Here is a 15,173-nt window from a genome sequence, read left to right as displayed (position 1 = left end):
GGGTATAAATTAGATCAACCAAAGGCCTGGTTTAAAAGGGACTTTTTGCTTGGCGCCTAAGGGTGTATAATGAAGTTATAGTTACTTATTTCCTTGGCTTGGGGGTCGCATAACTCCACACCCTCCAAAATTTATCCAATGAACACAAGGACGTTTTACCATATCCTCCAACATTTCTCTGAAGAAAAAAGGGACGTCCTAAGGGAAAGCGAGGCATTCCGGGATCAAATCAGAAACCAGGACAGCTTCTGTAAATCAGGGACTGTCCCTGGAAAATAGGGACACTTGGAGGCATACCTGCCAAGTTGCTCTCAGGGAAATAAGGGACCGGGCCGGAAATAGCAGACCGGAAGTAGCGCTGCCGCCATTTTGGAACTGGGCGGAGCATGCTCAGAAGTTACTTTTGATGCTGCTTTGCCCAGTTCCAAAATGGCCGCCGCGCCAGAAGTCGCACTGCAGCCATTTTGGAACTGGGCAGAGCAGCATCAAAAGTCGCTTCTGAGCATGCTCCGCCCAGTTCCAAAATGGCCGCAGCACCAGAGTAAACCGTGAAAAAACAAAAAAATCCATTTTTTCAGATAGGAACAGCTGGAAAAACGGGGATTTCCCGGGGAAAACAGGCAGCTATGTTTGGTGTGTGCAGCAACCTGCAGGAGTTGCAGCTATTGTTTATGGTCTCATACCAACATCTGGGCGATCCAAATTGGTTCGCTCTTCATTCTTTTCGTCTCAAGCTCTCATGGGACTCAGCTGACTCACACCGGAGTGCCAGACCAACACCCCCCCCCAAAAAAAATGCAGGACGTTCCAGGATCCATTTAGTGGCCAGGATGGCGCCTGTAATTCTGGGAGGTTCTGCTTAAATTGAGACAGTTAAAATTGCGGCAGAACCAGTCGCGTTGCTCTAAATCGTTTTTTTGGGCTGAAAAGAATTCCCCACCGCTAGGCTAGGAAAGAGTCTGAGCTGGCCCTAAAGAAAGACCAGGATTTTAATAGAACAACCAAACCGACCCAGTGGTGATGGAACATCAATGCTCCATCAAAGGGACTTGATTTGGTCTAAATCTACAAAAAAAAGAGGAAAGTCTCGATATGTGTGTGGCAACCCACTCAAAGGAATCCCAGATGCACCCTAAAACACTGAACAGCAATGTTCAACTTGCCTTGGTAATTATGAGAACCAAACCCAAGGGGTGGTATTTATTCAGAATTAATTAATTTGGAATTAAAGAGAGCAATCTTGAGAACGTTGTCCTTCCCAGCTCGGAGTCGCTTGTCAGACAATGAAGCCCATAATCTTTCCTTTCTTTCCTGTGCTCCAAGGAGCAATTTTTGTTTTTGTGGTTTTTTTTGTGGGGGAAAAAACAATATTCATTTTGCCTAAGTGATCTCTGGCACCAAAGTGTGTGTATCAGCGATTGTACTGGAGCCATTCTGTATTGGCACTTGAGGCCAATAACGTTTATTTCGGTTAGAACGCTGACACGGCTGTCTGCAAACAAGGCCCTGAGTACGGAGGCAGCTGGAAAGCCATTAAAGAGTATTGACTTACGTGTGTGTGTGTGTGTGTGTGTTTTAAAAAAATCTTTCTTCCTAGCTGGGAAACTGGAAGGCATTTAAGAATTGCAGTCACCTGCCAAAACATGAAAGGAAAATTGGCAAAACCTGGAGGGGGAAAAAAAGAAAAGGAGTCGTACCTGATTTGCATCCTTGGCAACCTGGCGTCAAACAATATGGGCACCATCACACAATACGTTTAAAGCATCATGATGCTGCTTCAAGCAGGCGTCTCTTCAATCTAAGACTTCTGAGACCCATAGTTTGGCAAGGGTGCTGAGAGTTGTTAATGGACCCCTATAATCCTCCTGGGATGCGGGTGGCGCTATGGTCTAAACACAGAGCCTAGGGCTTGCCAATCGGAAGGTCGGTGGTTCGAATCCCTGCGACGGGGTGAGCTCCCGTTGTTCGCTCCCAGCTTCTGCCAACCTAGCAGTTCCAAAAGCACGTCAAAGTGCAAGAAGATAAATAGGTACTGCTCTGGTGGGAAGGTAAACGGCGTTTCTGTGTGCTGCTCTGGTTTGCCAGAAGCGGCTTAGTCATGCTGTCTGCGGACAAAACGCTGGCTCCCTCGGCCAGTAAAGCGAGATGAGCGTCGCAACCCCAGAGTCATCTGCGACTGGACCTAACGGTCAGGGGTACCTTTACCTTTATTTTCCTCCCAGGTCTACAATCCCCCCCCAAAAAAACAGGACCCTTAGCATACTACAGTTCCCACAATTCTTCTGGGGAAGCCATGGCTGTTTAAATTGCTTTAAATGTATGGTTTGAATGTGTAGACCAGGCATCCCCAAACTGCGGCCCTCCAGATGTTTTGGCCTACAACTCCCATGATCCCTAGCTAACAGGACCAGTGGTCAGGGATGATGGGAATTGTAGTCCAAAACATCTGGAGGGCCGAAGTTTGGGGGTGCCTGGTGTAGACCCTCCAAGTGTCCCTATTTTTCAGGGACAGTCCCAGACTTACAGAAGCCATCCCGGTTTCTGATTTGATCCTGGAATATCCTGCTTTTCCTTTGTTGTTGCTTAGTCATTTAGTCGTGTCTGACTCTTCGTGACCCCATGGACCAGAGCACGCTAGGCACTCGGCTTTTCCTGATTTTCATGGGAGAAATGTTGCAGAGTGTGGAATAGGATGTCCCCAGGGCTTTTTTTTCCAGCCGGAATTTGCCAGAACTCAGTTCTGTCACCTCTCAGGTGGGCGCCATTGCCATTCTAAGAGGCAAGTGTTTGTGGCAAATTCTGACAATGCTTTTCTATTAAAGAAAAAAAACAAAACAGCACTGGACACCTCCAATTTTCATCGGAGAAGTGTTGGAGAGCGTGGAATGTGGCCTATGTTTGGGTGGTCATATGTCCTCTTTTTTTCCAGGACATGCCCTGTTTTTCATGCTTATGTAAAATGAGAGTTGTCATAGAGATCCATAGTTAAAAGTAGAAATCGGCAATGACCACTCCACACATCAAATGTGGGGCGACCTTTGCGTGGTCGCGCGCAGCCCCCTGATCCCATAGGGTGACTCCCTGGTAGTTTGGGGCTGGCACTACCTTCCCGGGTAGGATGTCAGGGGTCTCCGCCTACCCCAGCGTAGCGTCCAATCCTGCCTGGGGAGGTGTTGCCAGGGGATGGCCAGGTAAGGGGAGGGACTTTCTAGCTCACACAATAGAATTAGAATCTTACCTCCAAGCACCAGTTGGTTCCAGAGCTTCTCCCACCCTCCAAACCCTCATTGAAGTTTCTTTTGCAGGTTAACCTTTTTCCCACTGGTACACAGGCGCTGCTACGTCAAGGCCGCTGTTGAAGGGCCGGAAAGGAATTTTCCAGCATTGGCAGGTTTTGCCTTTCCTGCAGCAATACATCACAACATTGGCGGTTTCAGGCCTTGGGCGGAATTCTTTGGCGATTTTCCTAGAGGGAGGGGCGTGAGGCGGAGACCTCACCCCCTTGTGGCAACAAGATCGGGGTATTGGGGGAAGCGTTGACCATACCAATAGGCGTCATCGCTTCCCCCTTCCAGCGGTGGCGAACGGGGGGCGGTCTCTCTCTGCTTGAACATATGTTCTCCAGAGCCAGCCCCAACCCCCATACATGTGGATAACCCCGAAGCCTCCCAGAACCCCAGCTGGGGACTGGGGAGGATAACGCCCAATGCCTGAGCCAAGGCCTCCCTACATCTGAATCTTAATAAAGTTGTGGCAAATTTGAATCCTATGGCACGTTGTTATGCGTCTTTATTCCGCTCAGGGGGTCGCCTGGGGCTTTGGGGGACTCCGCCTGTCCGCGCAAATGTGTCCTCTCTTTTGCTCTTCAAAATACGGCAACCGTACAAGTCATAAGCAGAGTAGACCCAGTGAAATAAATGAATTACATAAATGAAATGAATAAATGAGTTACATAAGCCCATTGAAATCAACCCATCATAATTACTTTCCAGGAAAAAAACAGAGGCATTTTTGTTTTGATAAGCTTTCCATCTTGTTTCTCCTACTTTAAAAACAATTGTAAAAGGCGATTCAATACACAACTGTGTGAGAGTTTTAGTTACAGGTAGGTAGCCGTGTTGGTCTGAGTCGAAGCAAAATAAAAAAAATTCCTTCAGTAGCACCTTAAAGACCAACTAAGTTTATATTTTGGTATGAGCTTTCGTGTGCATGCACACTTCTTCAGACTCTTCACTGTGTGAGAGTTTGTGTGTGTCACCAAGGGGAAAGAATGGCATAATGGTTGCCTATTGAACAAGGTCACACATGTCTCTGAAAGACATAGACACAAACACACAAACACACAAACACACAAACAAACAAACAAACAAACACACGTACACCAGAAAACCGGAACACTGGTTGCCCATGGAAGGACCAATTATTAATAATTTAGAGCTTTTTGATGGGATCGATCTGCCTAATTTGTCGCCGGCTGAATTAATTCCTGTTCCTGGGCAATCCAAAGCCTTGAAAAATTGACGGAGTGATCTGAAAGGGAAAACATTTAAAGGCATTAAAGGACGTTGATTGATTCTGTCCTAGGGTTAAAAAGAATTGATAATCTGCATATATATATATATATATATATATATATATATATATATATATATATAATCTTTTTTTAAGACTGGTGATTCATTTGCAATTCTGTAGCCAGTGAGACGCCTGAAGGGGCCTCCTACTTCTGATTTCCCCATCAACAAGAAGACTTAAATACACATTTATAGGGGCGGCAAAATGGCTCAGGGCGGAAGAACATTTCTTGGCAAACGTGTGTTGGCAAGATATCACAAACGCATGGGATAGAAAGAAGAGCATTTGCAGGGGAAGATCAGTGGGTGGAAGAATAAGGTACGTAACCTTCCTTTGCCCACTGGTTCTTCCCTGGCTATGCCTCCTCTCAGGACACTTTCTCCTCAGTTCTACTTATTTCCGGCTTTTGAGCTCTCTTGACCACCTGTCCGTTCCCCCTGCTTTACATTTATTGGGAAATCTCGGGGGTTCAGAATGCTGCGTTTTTGATGTGAAATGCACCTTTTCCTTAAGAATGCAATCGATGAGCTGAAAAGTTGCTCCTTCAAATTTCATCCAAGGTTTGAATGCATTCATTGGCCATAAACAAGGCTCCATGGGTTCCCAACCCATGTCCTGAGCACTTAAATCAGACTTCCTCAACCTTGGCCCTCCAGATGTTTTGAAACTACAGTGGTACCTCGACTTACGAAGACGATTCGTTCAGTAAGTCTTCGTAAGTCGAAGTCTTCGGTTCTCGAAGCGCCCGTTCTGCGTATCTGCCGACCGCACATGCCGCTTCTGCGCAGGGCAAAAAAAAACTTTCGGGGTTGTCGACTTCAGAAGTTACTTGGCACCCCCTGGAATTCATCTAATGTCCCCGGGAAACGTAGCAGCGGCAGTCTCAGCAGCCTGGAGCAGTTGGTTCTGGCTGGCTTCAGGAGCTGCTCAGAAGTCCCCATATGATGGTGGTGCAGGGGCTCTGAGATGCAGCTTCCGGGCTGCTTCCACCTTCCCTGACCCCAGCAACTAAGCTGTGAAGGGAGGCTTCATGCTGCCTATTGGAGCAGCCTCCCAACTCCTACACTCCAAGCAGGAGTGATGTGGGGATCTCTCAGCTGTGAAGGGAGACTTCATCCTGTATCAGAGCTTGCGTGCAAGCAGGAGGGGACAGGGATCTCTCAGATAGGCAATGGGAAGCCTCTCTTCCCAGCTGAGGGATCCCCGCCCCCTCCTGCTTACATGCAAGTAGGAATGGGATTGGGGCTGCTCCGATGGGCAGGGAGGCATTGCACTGCCCGAGGGATCCCCACCCCCCTCCTGCTTACACACAAGTAGGAGTTGGGATGGGGCTGCTCCGAAAGGCAGTGTGAAATCTCCCTTCCCTCTGTCACCACCATCGCTGCAGCATCAACGTCCCGAACGTGTAATGTTTATTTGTTTATTTGTTTATTTGTTTATTTGTTTGTTTGTTTATTTGTTTATTTGTTTATTTGTTTATTTGTTTATTTGTTTATTTAAAGTGTCCCTGGATTCATTGAAAAAAAATCTGGTAACCTTAGTGTACGATGTAATAATAAATATCTCAAAATATTGCGAAAACATTTTCATGAAAAGCAACAAAGCAGCCTCTGAATCTTAAATGTCAGGTCTTGGCAAGGGCTTTTTATGCTCAGTTCGCTCAGGGCAGAGGGTGTCCCAAGGTCCCTGAAAGTTGGCAAAACCTTCCAGTCATTTTTTTACCGTTTGGGATTTGCAACCGACCTTTCCCCACCTGGAATGCAACAAGCAGGATCGCCCCTAGCCCGTGTGTCAAGGTAGATTTAAAGTAATTCACGGTACTGTTAAGAGCACAAAACACTGTGAGAAACGAAACGGAAGAATTTGGTCAATGAGAACAGAGCTGAAGTTGGCCAACTGTGGCTGAATTTTACCAGCGGGTAGCCCCTCCATACTAAATCATGACTCTTTGAGTCACTGGGACTCTGCAACACAGCTTCAGTGAAGACCCAAATGGGCACAGAAGGAATCTCTTCCCAAACAGAGAATTCTCACAAATAATACACTTCTCCTTTTCCTCTTTTTATTGTGTTCCTCGTGCACAGCAGGATATATGTTTCTTTTTCATGAAAGACTTCCATTTAGGGCCCGACTCACGGAATGCGCAGATTTTGAAAATCATTTTATTAGGAGATGTGGTAGATGGAAAGGAGCATTGGGAATATTTAGCACAAAGGAGGTTGGGTTATCCCCCACGGAACATCTCCCACAATCCTTAGCATTAATCCTGAGAAGGAAGTTTCCATTCTTGCCGAGAGATAGCCGCTCTTTTGAGAGAACGGCCCAAGTGCCGTTGGTCTGAGAGCATGGGAGAAAAAGGTAAACCCTTTCTGGGTTTAGCACATGCTAAAAGTCTCGATTCTGCTTTAAGGAATGAAAAGGACATTATTTGCTCAGGTGTATTTAATATCACTTACAATGTAGCTGTCAGACAAAAGAGAGCCACGAGTTTGCTTTTCTTCCTTAGGTAGCATCCAGAGATGAAAGGCGAACCTGAATAAAGGAAGAAAGCGTTTGAAACGTGAAACACTTAGCGGTAGGGGGGAGGGGAAGCACTTTACATAAACTTAACTGGCAATCAAAATTCACATGGAGGGAACGCTATGTCTCTGGACAAAAGAAGGAGCTCCTGAAACACAGAGATTGCTCTGCAGGCCTGCAGATTGCTGACTAATAAAAGAGCTGAAACTTCCAAATGTGCAACAGCGAGTGTCTTGCTGTTTCCATATTTCGGATATTCATCAGGGCCCAAATGGTGTGGTTAAACATTGCTCAAAGCCGAGGTGTGTGCAACATGATCTCTTGGGGAAAAAATCTCAGATATTTTCTCACAAAAATGCCTGGCCATCGTTTTGCATCCTTCGCAATGTCTTGGACCTAGGGTCATCCCAGGACATTAGCATACCCTCCAACAATCAATCTATTATTATTATTATTATTATTATTATTATTATTATTATTATTATTCCCCACCCATCTGATTGGGTTTTCCCAGCCATTCTGGCCAGCTTCCAACAAATATAAAAAACATAAGAAACATTAACCTTTTTTAAAAAAAAACTTCCCTTCACAGGGCTGCCTTCAGATCTCTTCTAAAGGTTGTATAGTTACTTATCTCCTTGGCTCGGGGGTCGCATAACTCCACACCCTCCAAAATTTATCCAATGAATATAGGCAGGGCCGGCCCTATGGCCAGGCTGGATGGCCAGGGGGGCGCATCGCAGCTATGCCCACCCACTCGCCGGCCGCTCTTCCGCACAGCAGCACCATCAGCAGTAGCGTTGTGCGCTGAGCCCGCCCGCCCGCCCGCCGCACTGGGAAACGGGGCGGGGGGCGCCGGAGAGATCCGTCGCACCACGGCACCAGGGCACCAGAGGTGCTTAAGACGGCCCTGAATATAGGGTTATCCTAGGAAATCAGCCCTGAGTGCTCACTGGAAGGACAGATCCTGAAGCTGAGGCTCCAATACTTTGGCCACCTCATGAGAAGAGAAGACTCCCTGGAAAAGACCCTGATGTTGGGAAAGATTGAGGGCACAAGGAGAAGGGGACGACAGAAGACAAGATGGTTGGACAGTGTTTTCGAAGCTACAAACATGAGTTTGACCAAACTGCGGGAGGCAGTGGAAGACAGGAGTGCCTGGCGTGCTCTGGTCCATGGGGCCACGAAGAGTTGGACATGATTAAACGACTAAACAACAACAACAACAACAACCACCACCACCACAACAACAACAACAACAAGAAGAACAACAACCATATCCTCCAACATTTCTCTGAGGAAAAGAAGGGATCGCCTAAGGAAAAGCGAGACATTCTGGGATCAAATCAGAAAGCAGGATGTAAATTCAGGACTGTCCCTGGAAAGAGGGACACTTGGAAGGTCTGTGTGGGCAGAAACCTGTATGAGCTGCTGCTATTGTTCAACCATATGGTTCCATACCCTCCAACGTTTCTCTTATGAAAATAGGGATGTCCTAAAGAAAACTGGAATGGCCTCTGTAAATCAAGGACTGTCCCTGGAAAACAGGAACATGGTGTGTGTGTGTGTGTGTGTGTGTGTGTGTGTGTGCGTGTGCATTAGGGGTGGGGAAAGAAGTATGGAAAACATTCAGAGAAGAGGAGCATGTTTGCCTAGCCTAAAGGTGTATAATGAAGGGGCCAGGCAAGCCTCCTTGGGGAGAGCATTTCACAGATGGGAAGCCACTGCAGAAAAGGCCTGTTCTCATGTTGCTGCCCTCCGGACCTCTCATGGCAAAGGCACACAAATAAAGGCCTCCGATGACGATTGCAGCATCCGGGCACTGGCGGAGGAACGGGGGTGGAGGCGGGGTAGTGCACCGCCCCCGGCACCATCAGGGAGGGGCGTACCATTGCGGCACACCCCTAGACACGCATGGCGCACCCACACACACACCGGGCGCCACGCCCCCGCAGGCAGCATGCCACGCCCACGGGACGCATGCCACGCCCCCACCTGCTCTCTGCCCTCGGTGCCGGAGCATGCAGCTTCACCCCTGGATCCGGGTTCATAGGGAGAGTGTCAGTCCTTGAGGTATTGCAATCCTGAAGCAATAAGTATCCCTGTGTGAAGAAGGTATATAGGCTAACAGAGCTTCTTCGCCCTGAACGAGTCAATAGGTTAGCTAACGGTGGTTTAAACCAAGCCGATGTAAAAACATGTAATTCATTCAAAACAAATTATATAAATCTGAAAAGTTGGCCACTGTAGCCAAGCCACTAGATAAGTCAGGTCATTTTTTTTTCCTGAGAACGGGGGTGAGGTTTGCCCTCACTTCTTTTTCCATAATTTATCAGCAGCGGAAAAAAAGGTCATGCAATGAAGGCCACAGGTGGCCAGTCTGGGGTCCTATCCTGAATTCTCCAACATGCAAAGAACAAACCTATGCAACTGTGAGTATTCCCATAAAACTTTAAAAAATAGTAGATTCAGGGTAATGCATTTGAGTTATTTTGGTTCAGGGTTGTTGTTTTTTTAGCAAAGGCTTGGCATCGTTTTCAGTGCCCTGAGCAGATAATTTTCATGGAAAGAGATGTATAACAGTACACAGCTTGCATTTGTGTGGTTTTTTTTTGCTCTCTCTACATGGCTAAAACGTAGGTTTAAATGCCATCAAAGAGATTTCCAAGCCCTTTCTTTTCCTCCTTGAAAACAAGATAATGGCATTCTGTTTCCATTGTCAAACACTGTGTTCCTCAAGATGACAGGCTTCTGGGTCCCAAAGAACTGTACCTCGTCCAACACTAACAGGTGAACTTGAGGCAACTCAGATGAGAAGCGGAAAATCAAACATGGCAAAGATCTAAGGACACGTGAAAGGCTGCAGGTGACAAGGCTCTCACCGAGTCGACACGGAGTGGAAAAACCTCGGCAGCCGACATTCCTGATGTATTTGCCTAAGGCTGCTGTTATCAAACTTTGCCAAAGTAGCATGGACGTTGTTTTGATAGAGGAGGAAAGACCAAAATAAAGGACGAGAGAGAATATTTATATATAACATTGTGTGTGCTTGTTGTTGTGTGTGTGCATAGGGTTCATAGAATCATAGAATCGTAGCGTTAGAAGGGATCCCAGGGGTCATCTAGTCCAGCCCCTGTAGGCATCTCAGCTAAAGGAGGCATGATAGATGGCCAGCCAACCTCTGCTTAAAAACCTCCGAGGAAGAAGAAGAAGAAGAGTTTGAATTTGATATCCCACTTTATCACTACTAGAAGGAGTCTCAAGCAGCTAACATTCTCCTTTCCCTTCCTCCCCCACAACAAACACTCTGTGAGGTGAGTGGGGCTGAGAGACTTCAGAGAAGTGTGACTAGCCCAAGGTCACCCAGCAGCTGCATGGGGGGGAGCGAACCCAGTTCACCAGATTATGAGTCTACCACTCTTAACCACTACACCACACTGGTGGTGGAAGGAGAGTCCGCCACCTCTCTCCACTGTCGAACAGCTCTTACTGTCAGAAGGATCTTCCTGATGTTTAATCAGAATCTCATTTTTTGTAACTGGAAGCCATCGAGTCCTACCCTGCAGGGCAGGAGAAAAAAACAGTTCGTTACCTCTTCCATGTGACAGCCATTGAGATATTTGAAGGTGGCTTCTATATCTCCTCTCACTCTCCTCTTTTCCAGGCTAAGCATACTCAGCTCCTTCAACCGTTCCTCATAAGTCTTGGTTTCCAGACCCTCGATCATCTTGGTTGCCCTCCTCTGCACACATTCCAGCTTGTCAACATCCTTCTTAAATTGTGGCTGTGGCAGTGCCTGCAGACATGGGCTAACAATACAATCCAGCACCCAACAGGCCCAGTGGCCAATAATTCAATGTCAATGCACAAGGTAATATAAGACACTCTTAGTGCCATAGGTACTGACTCCTAGCAACTGAGGCAATTCCCCCCACGACGTGTTTTTTGAGGGGGGCAGGCGTCCCAGCTAAAGAAGACTGGCAAGTGAAGAAGGTGTCCCAGCTAAAGAAGACTGGCAAGTGAAATTTATGGAGTATGCTGAAATGGCAAAATTGACATTGAAACTAAGAGGAAGAGACTACAATGGATTTAAAAAAGATTGGAAGGACTTTATCGCATATATACAGAAGCAATGTACATTAGCAGGATTTTAGAAATACTTGTAATGACATTATGAATGGGAAATAAGTAATTTCAATGATTCTTCAGTGGACATGTGGTATGATGATAAACAATGGAACCAGGGAAGGGAATGGGGGAAGTCAACTCTTTTCTCTTTTCTTTATGTTTGATTATGAATATGTTGTGTTTTGTTGTTGTTGTTTTGTTGTTTTTGGAAAATTAATAAAATATTTTTAAAAACAACAACAACAACGAGCCCATGATTTTGCTCAGTATTGATTTTACTGACTGATTGTGGCTCTCTGGGTGTATTTCAGACACGAGATATTCCTAGCCTACCTGAAGATGCAAGGGGTCAAATGTGGGACCTTCTTCGTGCAAAGCAGAAGCTCCATGATTTAGCTACAAGAAATGCAGATTGACAGAGTATACATACATCAACGCTTACAGAGAAATTGATGTGCTTTTGAACTGCTAGGTTGGCAGGAGCTGGGACCAAGCAACGGGAGCTCACCTCGAGCCGCCAAGAAAAGGCAAAATAGTAGAGAGACCGTGAGGAGTATTCCTGAGTACAAAATCAACATATTCCCTGCCCTTCATTGTGCTTGATATATGGACAAATATGCTGCAATAATGACATCCCTATGTATTGGCACAGCCAATATATTCCAGCTGCAGTGAAACAGACACTTTCCAATGGAAGCAATTGATTATGGTGCCTAATTTTGAGAGGCTCGGGTTCATAAGGACGTCGGCACATCTGATTCAATGTTAATTGTATTTGCTCTGAGACAGAGCAGTATGCCAAGCTGTTCCCTTGGCATGATTCACACTATTGCCCCATATAAAAATGGCTGACGCCTTCCAAATGCTAATGAGAACCATTGCAGTGGGGGGGGGAGGTAGGGGAGCGGGCTGTCTTTTTGGACCGTGTCCAGCAACCGTTAAATGTACTTAGCAGATTGAGAAATAAGTTCAGTGCATGGCTCTACCTGCAATGACGACTACACATTTGGGTGTCTGATCATGACAGAAAGGAATAAATGGATTTATTTTTGTAGGTGGGGAGATGGACAGTGTGGAAGGGAAATGAACCATGGGCACAAATCCAAGTGTGTTCAAGTCCCATTTGACCTGAATCTTAAGAGCTTGGTAGCGTATTTCAATCATAAGCAAAATTATGGATCTATAAAACCTTTTCCACCCCACCTGCCCAGCACTCCCTGTGAAATTTCGACAAGAAAGGGAAGGCCTTTCAGATCTGGCGAAGAGACAGAAACTGTGCCACTAAGGGGGGGGGGGACTATGACAATGCTAAGGCTGAGGTTCAAAGAAGAATCAGAGAACTAAAAACACCTGGTGGATAAGGGGGGTGAAGCTCAAGAGATCCAGCACTTAGTGGTAGCTGACACTCACAATGCACAGAGTTTCTTTAAAGCCACAAAGACCATCTATGGTCCAATAAATCATGGCATATGCCCCCTACACTCAGCAGCTGGTACCACACTTCTAAAAGATAAAGAAGCTATTGCACTGTGCTGGGAAAAAAACCCATAAATGTGGTATAAACACCAACAATTGGGAAACACTGGCCTGTGAGTGCTCCAACTAGAGAACAGCCTTTACCAAAGGTATCATGGGCTTTGAAGACACTCGAACTCAGGATGCAAGAGAGAAATGTGTTAAAAGAAGGCACACTTGGCAAATCCACACCGAGATCAACTCCCGCCTGGAAACCTTATGTCCCCACTGTGGAAGGATGTGTGGATCCAGAATTGGCCTCCACAGTCACTTACAGACTCAATGTTAAAACCGTGTTTATGGAAGAGAATCTTACTCGGCCACGAGTGATCACCGAAGAAGCAGCAGCTCCTAGCTCCACATGGTACAGTAATCCAATCTTGTTGTAGCTACAGCATGCATGACTGCGGCCAGATTCACCTGTTTTCCAGAAGCAGTTTTGCACCAGCTTTTGCTGAGCAAAGGTACCACTGGTCTCAGAGCCAAGAGAGATCCAGCAGTGCTCCAAAACAGCAAGCCTTCCTTCATCAAGGGAATCGCAGCCCTATCCCAAACAGGCTATTGCCATATGACTAGATCAGTAGCCCCGCTGACTAAGAGCACATGATTAAGAGCACATCTGTCTTGTCTGGATTAAGCTTTGATTTGTGCACTCACAGCCAGCCCATTGCCAATTCCAGGCGTAGCCTCCCTGAACTGGGGGGGGGGGAGGAGAAGTGGCAGAAATGCAATTCACTTGACCTTTCAGATTTGCTCTTTCTGAAGCAATGCACAAACCAAAAACCCGGCCGTCCTTCGAAATTTGCACTTTTCCCATTTTTGCAGTGCGCTTCCCTTGCAATGTGTACAAATAAATAAATACATAAATCATATACTGGGGTAAAGTGTGCATATAAACATACTTATTCGGGGAAATAACATATGATGCCCTATGTTAGGGGAAATTGGTTTGCAAAAGTGTGTATACTGGGTGAAATTGCAAAGGGGAAAAAAAGTCTGTACAAGGAGAAATCTGTATGCTGCCTCCATGTGCTTTTCAGGGGCAGGGGGTGTTTACTATCCTTGCCAGCTCATGCTGAAGGGGTTGGGGCATAGCTGTCAAGTTTTCCCTTTTCTCGCGAGGAAGCCTATTCAGTATAAGGGAATTTCCCTTAAAATAGGGAGAATCCATGAAACAGCTTTGGGGTGGTCGGAACCTGGCAGATCCATTCAATTAACCTGGGGCTTGTGGAATGACGAACTGATCCTGGGACCCAATGCCATGCCAACCCTTTCCTTGCCTGCTGCTGACAATCAAGACCACCCCCAAAATGCACAATAGACACAGAACTTTAGTTTAAGGTTTTTGGCATTAATTTGGCCACAACCTTATTGAATTACAGCATGTGAGTAGTTGCCCAGGCATTGGTTCCCGACTACCTGACCATGCACTGTCGCAGGACAGGACTGACAACTGGACTCCACCAGTAAGGGAAAACATACTGGGGGAGCACAGAGTTGAGTGCAGGCTCCAGTTCACTCCATATGTTCCCAGGGACACTGGTGTGGCCCTAACTCCTGAAAGGAGATTGGACAAAAGCAAGGCGAGTCCCTGGATTCCTTTAACGGAATTCCCTAGCAGCAGCGATGGAGGGGCAGGCACAGCCAATCACGTCCCCGCCCCAAAACATTGAACCAATGCCTAACTGCCAACCTTACAAATTTGCTACACGTGTGGCACATACCTGCCAAGTTGCTGTCAGAGAAATAAGGGACCGGGCCGGAAATAGCAGACCGGAAGTAGCGCTGCTGCCATTTTGGAACTGGGCGGAGCATGCTCAGAAGTGACTTTTGATGCTGCTTTGCCCAGTTCCAAAATGGCCGCCGCACCAGAAGTCGCACTGCAGCCATTTTGGAACTGGGCAGAGCAGCATCAAAAGTTGCTTCTGAGCATGCTCCGCCCAGTTCCAAAATGGCCGCCGCGCCAGAATAAACCGGGGGAAAACAAAAAAAAAAATCCGTTTCTTCAGCTAGGAACAGCTGGGAAAATGGGGATTTCCTGGGGGAAACGGGAGACTTGGCAGCTATGGTGTGGCAAAAATCAAATGGCAACAGCAAATCAGCCAAATGGCAAAATTCCTACTGGGCCCCTGCACCAAAACAGACGACCCCTAGAATCATAGAATCATAGAGTTGGAAGAGACCACAAGGGCTGTCCAGTCCAACCCCCTGCCAAGCAGGAAACACCATCAAAGCATTCCTGACATATGCCTGTCAAGCCTCTGCTTAAAGACCTCCAAAGAAGGAGACTCCACCACACTCCTTGGTAGCAAATTCCACTGCCGAACAGCTCTTACTGTCAGGAAGTTCTTCCTAATGTTTAGGTGGAATCTTCTTTCTTGTAGTTTGAATCCATGGCTCTGTGTCCGCTTCTCTGGAGCAGCAGAAAACAACCT

The sequence above is a fragment of the Zootoca vivipara genome, chromosome 9, assembly GCF_965207765.1.
Source record: "Zootoca vivipara chromosome 9, rZooViv2.hap1.1, whole genome shotgun sequence".
Taxonomy (NCBI): Eukaryota; Metazoa; Chordata; class Lepidosauria; order Squamata; family Lacertidae; genus Zootoca; species Zootoca vivipara.
Note: the sequence above shows the minus strand (reverse complement) of the source record.